The following is an 11,104-nucleotide window of genomic DNA, read 5'->3' on the forward strand; positions in this document are numbered from 1 at the left end:
ATTTGGGGAGTTTTAAACAGGCAGTGTCCCACTATCCTCTTTATTTGTAATCCCACATAATCGTTTTGCTCAACCCCCTCTTAAGTATTTAGGTTAAAAAATGAACTTGAAATAGAAGCAAAAATTCAAAGGGCTGAAAACTCTTCACTAAACCCACAGGCAGTGCTGCCAGCCCCAGGAGAACCAAAGCCATGGTGCTGGGACAGACCCCACTCCTTGTCACCAAAACAGAACTGGGAATTTATTACCCAGGAATAGTTGCCAAATTTATTGTCCCTAAAATAAGCCCTTTCAACCCAGTGAGGCTCTATAGGAAGAGAACAACATGAAGAAATGCCTCTGCTAGTGCAATGACAGACAAGGAAATGTGGCTGCAAACAGCCTGAACCTTTCCTCCTCCTCCTCCTCTGGGGGAAGAATCCGAGAAAACCAGAAGCACCTAATACCCATAATTTATTTTTTAAAGCAACCCTCAGCAACTTGGAGGGCACAAATAAAACATAAATTCTCACTCCAAAACCAGCAGGAGAACAACAGATTTGGATGTGGTGGCACAGCCAAAGGCACGTCTGAACCTTTGAAAGGAGGAGTTGACACATTTTCAACTATTACCCCTTCAAACAACTATTTCCCCATAAATTTTCTCTTTGCATTGGTAGGAATGCTCATTATTCTACCCAAGACTTCAAAGAAAGAAGCAAGCAAGCTATGGTTTTCCTTCTAGCCCCCACTTGTGAGGCAACCAAACCCATATTAAATGCTGGAAACACAATAGATAAGAAAAGCAAGACAGAGCTTTAGAACCAATAAACCCAGTAACATGTTAAATATTAGTACAGCACTCTTTCTGTTAAATAGAGGCAGACTAAAGAACTTTTAAAGGGAAAACTCCTTTTTACTGAATATTTTTTGAATTTAAAATTAGTGGAAGTCCCTTGGAGCAGCAAGTTAAGCATTTTAAAATTCCCCCCACAATTTGTCTACAATCATGAAAAAAAAAATCCGGCAGCATCTGGTACTGATTTTGTTTCCAGACACACCTCCACCAAAAAATGCTGTGTTTTTGCAAGGACACTGAAAGGCAGGGGAAGGGGAAGCCTTAACTTTGTTGATCCAACAGTAAAATCCACGATACTTACTGCAGGTCCTGGAAAACAAAATAAAAACAAAGAAAAAAAAGAGTCAATTACAAAGAAAAAGTACAATCTGATAAAGCAACAGAAAGCAGGAACCAGCACCAGAATGATTTGAGAGTCTTCAGTCCAATTCCCATGGGATGACTTTGAAGATACACTCAGCACCATCCACACCCTCCTGTTACAGCCCCATCTCACCTGTGCTGCTGGCACAGCAGCACTGACAGGGGTGTAAAACACCTTTTTCCCCATTTTTTTCACAGTATGACTCTCTTTCCTCTCCCCCCACAAGACCCAGGGCACATCACAGGGCAGGGCCCATGGGCAGGGCATCAGAGCCTTGGGCACCACCTGTGGCCAGCAGAAAGAAGACAGATGTGGCCACAAAAATGTGCAAATTGTTATGAATAAAATCTATATTTTCACAATGGACCTTATCTATCCATTGGGTAATGCAGGAGGATCAGGATAGAAGCTCACATAAGCCAGAGGAGCAGTGTGGTAGGGACCTGACAAGGGCAGTGCTGCTGCTTCCACAGACCCCAGATATTTCCATAGGTTGTGCCCACCTCTCCTTGACCTCCAAACATGTCACAAAACCCCTGTGCCACCTTCATGTGCCCCTGCTCCTGTTCCCTGTGCCACCCCCATGTGTCCCCTCTCCTGTTCCCTGTGTCCCTGCTCAGTGCCACAGCGCCAGGGAAATTCCCATCACACCCATGTCAGGCTTTGGGGGCCAGGGGCACAGTCTGAGGCTGGCTCTAACAGCAGTAGGAAAAGGAACATTCCCCAAAATCCCCCAGTAGGGCAGGGTGCTCACCACAGCCACAGCAATTTCTGCAGTTTTCCCACTGCTTGCCCAAGCTGGTGCTGCACTGAGGTGAGCACTGAGCCCTAATCCAAGCAATCCATGGTACACTCCTGTTCATGAGGCAGCCTATAGCTCTGTCTGGGATTTATTCATGCTCTAGCTCTTGCCTGATCAAAACCAGAAACTAGAAGCACAATTAGAAAAGAAAAAAAAATGTGGGAAAGCTTAATATGGAGGCAAAAAATAAAAAAAAAGCTTTGTTCATCGATGTTATTCAACAATATTATTCAAGAAGCATATTTCAAGTCAATGCCTTTTCAAGGATTTTAAAATTAATTCTAAAATTAAAAACATCGCTAAGTTGAATTAAATAAAAACCAAACAAGCCTAAGAATGAGGGGTGGCAGCAAGTAATGGCTGGCAGTGCACCAAGAAGCATCCCACTGACCTGTGTCTGTCACCTGGAGGGGGTCAGTGCCACACAGCCACCCCTGGGGCAGGGACAGCCTCCAGGCCAGCAGCACAGGGGCTTAACTTGCTCTCCTTGGTTTAATTTCTTCTGAATACAGAAGCCAGTGGCTCTATGCCAATTTATTAACTGAGAATCATAAACCTGATTTATTAACTCACTTACACCAGGCTGCCCACAAGAGCCCTTTTGTGGAAAAGTCAAGACTTAAGTCTCAAAGAAGTGTGCAGGAAATTATTTTAATATGGGATTTCAATCATGTACCAATTATAATCTCTTTGGAATTTGTTGCCTACTTTTCTTTTCTCAGCTACTGGTTTTTTCTCCCCAACATGTGCAGGCAAGTGCTTTTTTAAAGTGCTTCCTCCTCCCAAATTCAGGAATCAGTCAAATGGGAGGGTCTGTAAATGCACCTTTGGATGTTCTCCAGCCCCACCAGTGGAGTTACACCAATCTTTCACTGTGCTGCTGGCCAATTGAGGCTAAATAGATCTTCATTAAGGCATAAAGTTAAACCTATTGAACTGATCTACTCTCCTCCTAAGAGCAACATAACATTCTGGTTTGCTGAATGTGTTTTTCAACAGCCCAGCCACAATGCACTTGTTTCTTATGGAAAAAAGTAAAATATTTTTGCAATTCAACAATAAAGAAGCTGATTCTGTACCCAGGGGCTGCCCCTCATCCAGCCATCTCATCATTGTGGGCACATTGCACAAGATTTATGCTCTTTTCAAAGAAATTTGCCAGAATTTACTGCTAATAATTTTGACTGGCGATAATCAGTTTGAGAGGCTGCAAGGGAGAATGAAACAACTTGGAAATTCTTCTTACAACAAATAAAAGTTGGAAACAGCCTTTGTGTACTGAAAACTACGTGACAAATTAACTTGGGGACTGTTTTCAGAAGGAAGAGGAGAAAGACAAAAATAACCTGCAAATGCAGAGATTTTGGTCTGTGATTATTTACCTGAACAGGGAGGATGCTGCTGTAACCAGGAGCGAGCACCTTGTGCTCAAGCACGCAAGAGCATGGAGGAATTTGGAAACACAAAAAGATTCCTTAAGAACGTGCACAGCTGTGCTAGCAGGAGGTGAAAATCAAAACTCATTAAAAATTAATGACCCAGATTTCCTGATTGACCAACATGAATGTTATTTTGTATATCCAGAGCCCGAGTGGGTCACAGCAGCATCATCCCCAGCAGTACACAAACATATGGGAAATGACAGGTCACAGTCATTTCTTTCCAAGTATTTTTTCAGCTTGGAAATTTTGGGATAAGATGATATTTCTGTTAAATCTGCAAGTCATTTATCATGCAAGCTCTCCTGCCATGAGAGGAGAGAGCCAGGCAGGGGAAACAAAACCAGCCAGACATTTCCAACAGCTCAGGAAGAGTCAGAGGGGACTTTGCTGCAACTCTAAAGGGCAAATAGTCCATCCCTAAGGTAGCAAACATGCATCTGTGGCCACCTGAAGATGTAAAAAAATACAGTAAAAAAAATCTATATTAATACATGGCTATGTGTATTTAAACACAAGCACAATGTATATACATACACATAGAGCTATTAATTTGGGATGCTGTAAGGGAAGTAACAGAGCCATGGGTAACAAAAGGTAGCAACTGCTACAGCCATAAGAAGCCACAGAATCTGGGAAAACTTTATTTGTCACTGTGTGCTGACCTCTAACTGCTATCTGTGCCTCAGTGCTGGGGCACACAGGGAATATGCTCTCCTAGGAAAGGTTCATTACTGAGAGCCAGATTAGATTTTTCCTGAAGTTCAGCAGAAGAAGCCCTTGGGTATGAGGTTGTCACAGGCATTTCATAGTGAGAAATAGGGGAGCAATAGAAATCCCCAAATAAATACAGTTTTCTGTCTGATTTATCCACATGCAACCCCATGTGTACTTACTGAATAGCAGCAACTGTATGTTTACAATTGTCCATTCAATCACAAGGCTAATGGGTTTGAAAGCATAAATCTTGATATGTAAAATATGGGATTTTAAATATATATAGGGCTGGGAGAGAAATAAGCCTTCCCTGCATAGAAATCACATTGTTGGTTTTTTTTTTTTCCTTTAAAAAACTTTATATTCCTTCTTGTTCCAAATCAGGATATTTGCACAAACAGAATAGCTGTAAGAAAAAAAAGCCCTCCCAAACTAACAAAAAACACATTTCAATTAAATCTTTGTTAGAAGTTCAAATGAAGGCAATACCTGCAGCCTAATGTAAAGAAAAAGAAAAAATTGTGGGTGGTGGGCAGAAGACTTCTATCCCATAGCAAAATTTCAACACATTTCCCCAAAAACTGCTTTTGAGATGAAAACATTTTGTAAACAAAACTTTTTCTGCCAGCGACAGAAATTACGCCAAGTCAGGATTTTCCAATGAAATAACACTTCATTAAAAAAATGCCCTCTCAGGCCCACCTGTAAAGGGATTTTTGTGCCTAAACCAGTCAACGTTTATCCCCCCAGGCTGTAGCTGTGCACAGCTGATGCAAACAGCTGCTACACAGCACCCCAGCCCTCAGCTTTGGGTGTTTGTGTCCTGGGGCAGCTCTCGCTTCATGTGAGGAGAGCAAAGCCTTACTTAGACTTGCCAAGCTGAACATTTCATGTGGATTGTCTCCTGGTTTATTTTGAGAGATTTTGAGCTTCAGTTTTTGGATCAATCATCAAGCCAGGGGAAGAAAGCAGAATGATATTCCAAGAGACAGGAACATCATCTCCCACCATCTGGTTGTACAAAGACTTTGAACCAATACTCCAGCTAAGCTCCCAAATCCTGGACCCTGTTCCTCCATCCTTCAGGAACACCCCAGCATGGCTCAATCTTTAAAACAATAAACACAAAGCCCCGTGAGGGCTGTGCATCCCTACCCCATCCTGCTCACACAGCACCAGCTGGCAGCAGGAGGGGAAGAAAAACCTCCCAGGTCCCTGGCAAAAATCCGTGTGATTTCACAAACGCTCACTCCAGCGGTTGAACTGTGTCCTCACTGGGACATATCACATTGGAAAAATAAGCTAACATGACATTAAACCTGATTTTGCCTTTGGCAAGGAAAAGGAACTGCATCTGAGATGAGCAGGCTGGCTGTCAGGGCCAATCAAGACAGCAAGTGCTGCAAAACCTTTCTTCCACCCCACAGTGAGAGAAAGCTGAAAATCCCACATAAAATTGTATTAAAATGTGTTTTTCTTTCTATACACCACTTCCATGGGTGGGTGCACATGACTCTTCAAGGCTGTACTTGCTTTCCAGCTGGAAACAAACTGCTGAAGATCATGTGCAGGAATAAGGGTGCTGGGACCCTTGTGTCTGTCCTGGCAGGGTGGGATGGAGCTCAGGACTTGCTGGACCAATTAGTGACATCCCCCAGGGAAGCTGCTGGTGTGAATTTTCTGGCCTCGTGGTAGCAACAGTGGGATAAACTGGTTTTTAAAAGCAGCCTCTTTTGCAGTGGTTGTGCCCAGCCCCAGGACTGCTCCTCTGCTGCAGCAGTGATTCCCACAGGGCCAGAAGATGGAGAGAGGAAATCAAATGGGTTGGATGGAGCCATTTGACTCAGTTACTCTCTGGTTTGTCCAGCTGGGCTGATGGGGGCAGAAACACTCCCCAGGTACTTGACCCTTGTGTCTGAGCTCAGGGCAGGGGTGACAGGGGGACCTTTGTGCCACCATGGGGAGCTGGAGCTGCCACCAGAGATGTGAGCCCAAAGGGAGGCTGGGGTTCAGTGCAGCCCCCTCTGCCCTCCAGGGCTCCCCAGGGGGAAATTTGTTGCCTTTATGCTTCTCTACAGCAAAATAAACCATCAGCCCAGAGGCAAGGCCCCAGCAGGACCCCCTGGCTGGCCTGGGCAGGTTCTGGGGGCAATGGGGGTTCACCTCATTGGTTTAACAAGTGCTTTTGAAGCATGTGCAGCCAGGCTTGTCCCATGTCCAAATGGTCTAAATAGTTAATTTTTTTTTTGCCAGAAATGGTTTAAAAATTAATCTTTTATGGTATGGAGCGTATCTGTGAAAGAGAGCAGTTGTCCCAATGTGTTTTCATGATGATGAATTGTTAGTTTAGAGAAACAGAGCTGGAGGATTAATTTATTTTATCTGAATCCATCATGGCAGAAGAAAAAAGCAAAATTCAGTCTTGGTTTAGATCAACAAGAGGGTGTGATTAAAAGGGACAGGAGTATCTCTTAACAGTTTCTCTGCTTGTTTCTTAGAGATATACATTGAAAGTTTCAATATAATCTGAACAGGTTTTTCAACATGACTATTTCAACAAAGGCCAAAGAAAAATACTTCCCTTGGCAGGGCTGAGCCTTCTGGCTCTTCAACAGCCTTTGTCTGGAGGCTGTGAAGCCCTAACCAGGCAGGGTCCCTGGGGATGGACACCAGCATGCTACACAAACAAAGTTTTATTCACATTTATCAGCTGTAGCAAAGGAACAAAGGCCCAGTTTATGTGTGGTCAGGTTCTCAAACAGATATAGAAATATATATTCAAGTTATCTGGAGAAACAAACATCAGTGAGCTCAGCCAAAAGCAACACACAGCAGGATGCCTGCTGCCTGTGTATCTGCAGTGGGGCAGTGCAGGCTCTGCACTGCATTCCTGGGACTGCACTGGGAGCCCCAGTGTGTGCCTGTGTGCAGTGGGTGGCAGCTGCACTCTTCTCCATTTTCCTCCACAATTACAGAAATTTTAAAAAGTTGTTACCAAGGTTTGGATTTTTTTATCGTCAATAATTAGTTTCTTCTTTTCTAATTTTTTTTTCTTTTGCAATGTTTGTTTTCTTGCTGGCTCTGCATCGATTCCCTGGCAGCTTTCTGCTTCATCAGAGGGATGCTCAAGTGCATTTGCAGATGTGTCACAGCACGAGGGAAATTGCTGCTTTTCAAGAGTTTTGCATGAAGCAGGGAGAAGAGATTTAAGGGCATGTGTGAGCCCAGTGTAACCTCCCAGATTTTTGTATGGACCAGAGACACATTTTGCACAGTGTTTACACAAATGCCTGCATATAAAATCAGACCCACTGGCTGACCTCTCCGGCTGCCCTTGCTAGAATGCTGTATTCCACTGTGCTTCTTAAAGCCCTTAGGTGTTTTTTTTTTAAAAACCAAAGAAAATAATCAAAGATATCTGGTGGCTATTCCTACAGCCTGGCTGCTGGGAAAATGGGAAAATTAACAGAGCTGGCTGGGATCCACCACCATCACCACCCTATCAGCACCTATCCCTTGGCCAGGAGTAAATTCCTGATGCTTCAGGAACAAAAATATCTCAGAAAACCCCTGATGCACTCAGGAATACCAGCAGTGGAGGAGAAGGGAAATGCCTGCCTGCCTTTCTTGTCCTTCAATCCAGGAGTTCAGGTGCTGCTGCTGGTGTGCAGCACATATCCACTCAATTCCCTTTCCTCAGAGTTAAAAAATTGTTTAAAATATTGGTGATCAGAAAGTTATGCTGGCCTTTTTGAAATCCCAGTTGTGAATTTTTAATAGCAAGAGGCAGCAGAGGACAGAATTCAGTCTCTTCACTAAATGAAAATCCACTGGCTCCCATTCATTCTATCAGTGTCCAAGAGCCTAAGAGCTGGGACATGTAATTTCATGTGCTGCTTTCTGGCACAGTGAGGAAATCTCAAGAACTGCCTGGCTCTCTGGGCACATCCCAGTCTATTTTCCTGAGAAACAGCAACGCCAGCTGCATCTCTCCCTTCTCCAGCAGCACTCAGACCCAAGAGCAGGAAGCAAACACCACCTCTCCCCAGCTGAAACAGGGACAGTCCTTTCCCATTTCAGAGACAGGCACAAAGCCCCAGACCTCACCAGACACACTGAAGTGACAGAGACACAGCTCAAATGAAACCCCCATCAAGGCTGCTTTGTGGTTTCAGCCAAGCTGAGGGCACACTGATGCCCAGGGGAGGTGGCTGAGGTTTGGTTATCCCTGACTCCCAAATGCAGACACCACCACCCCATGGCTGGCAGACAACACAGGGACATGGCCACATGCAGAGAACAAGCCAGTGCACACCTCCCATCAGCATGGCTGGGGAATTCCCTATTTCCATGCTCCATTCCCCATTTCCATGCTCCATTCCCTATTTCCATGCTCCATTCCCTATTTCCCTATTTCACTGTCCCTCTTCAATGTCAGGTGGGGCAATGATGAGGCTGAATGCTACTAAGAGAAATGGAAGGATGGATAAAAGATGCAACAGCTGTGGGTGTTTTGAGTGGAACTGGTTTTTTTTGTTTTGGTTGGTTGGTTTATTCCTTTTATGTTTTTTAAATTTGTTTTTGTTTTTTAGAGGTTTGGGAGCTGGTTTTGGTTTGGTTTAAGTTTTTAATAAAACCCTTCATGCCCAGCACACAAGGGTGAGGGAAGCCCCTGTTCCACAGCCTGTTAGATGGAGGTGGCAGGTGGCATTACCCAAAGGCTCCCACCCCCATGACACCCCCATGACACCCTGGGTGCCCCTGGGCAGGTGATGCTTACCGGGTTCTCCGCGCCGGCCGGGCTTCCCTCGCCTCCCCGGGGGCCCTGTGGGAGGCAGGCAGAGAGCACAGGGTTAGTGATGGCCCATGGACAGCCAGCTCAGCAGAGCATCTACCACGGGTCCTCCCCTTTGGACCCATCTCACATCTTCCCCTCTTTCCCAAATACCAAAACTATTAGTATGCTGCACAACTTAAATACCACTTTTTTTTTCCCCACAATGTAATTCCAGTGAAAAAAACCAAGGCAAGCTGGGAAGCAGGTATTGCAGTTATCAGCATTGTAGATAGTAGAGAACCCCAGATCTAACAAGATCCAAAACTCTGGAAAAAATCCTTTGCTGAGCAAGCAGCATTGCTGTGCAGTCCTTGCATGCTGCAAATGGCTGTTACAGGTTTGCAAATCACAGTATTTAAAGTATTAAAGCAGTCAACATGAACCTCTTGATACTAATAATTATCTGAGTCAGAGCTGCTTCTGTGCAGCTGCTGACAGAGCCTAGATCTGGTCACACATTTTTAATTTCAGATATAGAGAGCTTGCTGTATTCTTACCCTACTGGGCAGCAATGGCTAAGGGTTCAATAAAATGCCATAAGTGACAAAATACCCTTAATTAAGGAAAAAAAGCACTCAAGTAATAAACTCTGATACAGAATACTCCAGCACACACAGAGCATCCATGTCACTGGCAAAGCCATCACACCACATTCTTCATGCCCACGTGTTGCAGCCTCTCTGCTGCAGCCAGCACTCCTTGCCTGGCACCTGGCAGCATCACTTCTCCCACAACATGTGCATTACCAGGCTGGGAGAAAAAGCTCCTTTTTGCAGCCTCCTGCAGCAGGCCAGCCAGCTCTGGTGGAGCATTTGCTGAGTGACAGCAACATTAACAAAAGGCAACAACTTGCTTTTTATCTGTGAAACAACACTGCTCCCTCTCCTTTCTGCTGGAAAAGGATGATAAACAAAGATCATTAAATATTTCTGCACTCCTATCAGAATTTCCCCTGTTGCATAAACATTTCTGTGCTCAAATGTGCAACTGCATCTCCAGAATTTCAGCCACAGCCTGGAGTTCTCCTCTTTGAAGTTTGGATACACTGTCCAGCACTCCTCCTCCCCAGCCCACCAGGGAGCTCCAGAGGACCCCCTGCCCTCACAGGGGCTCCAGTGGGAGCCCAAATCCCACCTGCTCCCTTGCTATGGGATTGGAAGCCTGCAGACAGAAGCCCTGGGTAGTCACAAATGATTGGTAAAAAAAATCTACCACTACTCCCTGAGTAACTTGCTCACAAGTTTCTACAGGGGAGACAAAAAAAATCCCCAACATATTTGCAGCCTCCTTGAAAGCACATTACAGGCAGAAGAAAGGTTCACTTCTTCCATCCCTGAGTCCAGCTGCTTTGGAAAGGAACCACAGCTCTGATGAAGCACCTTTTTTAACCTTGGAGACCACTGGTGACTGTGCAATTAAAGCCCCTCTGGGCTAATTCTGGGGGTTTGATCTGCAGGCAGAGCCTGAGCCCCAGCAGCTTCCAGCCTCCCTCAGAGTGCAGAGGGTGCTTTAAACATCAGCCTTGCTTAATCCTTCCCTGCCTTTCCAAGGACTCCTCCTGGATCTGCTTAATCTAAATTCAGTAACCATCCTGCTTTCCCTCCTGCTGGCAGAAAGGACAGGCTGCTCCCCAGGGAGGAGGAAATGTCCTAATGGAGGTGTAGGAGAGGGAGGCCAAGTATCTAAACAAGTGAGTAATGGGTTGGTATTGATGCTTTTAGGCAGCTTAAAGGAGAGTTGATATCAAAGGGTGGATGCACAGAGCTCCCACATAAAGCTTGGGTTGGAGCCATTCAACTGAGAATGTGAGAAACTTGCAAGAAATAAAGGATTCTGTATAAATCTTAATACTAGGTTGGGATTTTTTTTCAGTTTAAGAAGTTTAAGAAATTTCTTAATACTTCACACCACATGGGAAAAATGGACTCTTGCCTACACCAAGGGTAGATACCCCATCCCTGGAAACATTCAAAGTCAGGTTAGATGGAGTTTTGATTGGCCTGACCTAACTGAAGATGCCCCTGCTCATTGCAGGGGAATTGGACCAGATGACCTTTAAAGGTCCCTTCCAACCCAAATCATTTTGTGATCTTATAATTCTTTCCCT

The 11,104-nt window shown here is 44.8% G+C and overlaps 1 protein-coding gene across 1 annotated transcript in view; it reads right to left on the reverse strand.

Moving 5' to 3' along the window:
- Nucleotides 1-11,104, reverse strand: part of COL23A1 (collagen type XXIII alpha 1 chain) — a 170,538-nt gene that overhangs the window by 39,617 nt on the left and 119,817 nt on the right. The window contains exons 2-3 of the mRNA XM_031066837.1: nucleotides 8,941-8,985; nucleotides 1,140-1,147 (exon numbers count right to left, since the gene is read on the reverse strand). The gene's annotated coding sequence lies outside the window, so the exon portion shown is untranslated. The remainder of the gene's footprint in view (nucleotides 1-1,139; nucleotides 1,148-8,940; nucleotides 8,986-11,104) is intronic.

Source organism: Geospiza fortis, unplaced genomic scaffold (genome assembly GCF_000277835.1).
Source record: "Geospiza fortis unplaced genomic scaffold, GeoFor_1.0 scaffold55, whole genome shotgun sequence".
In the NCBI taxonomy this organism is placed as follows: Eukaryota; Metazoa; Chordata; class Aves; order Passeriformes; family Thraupidae; genus Geospiza; species Geospiza fortis.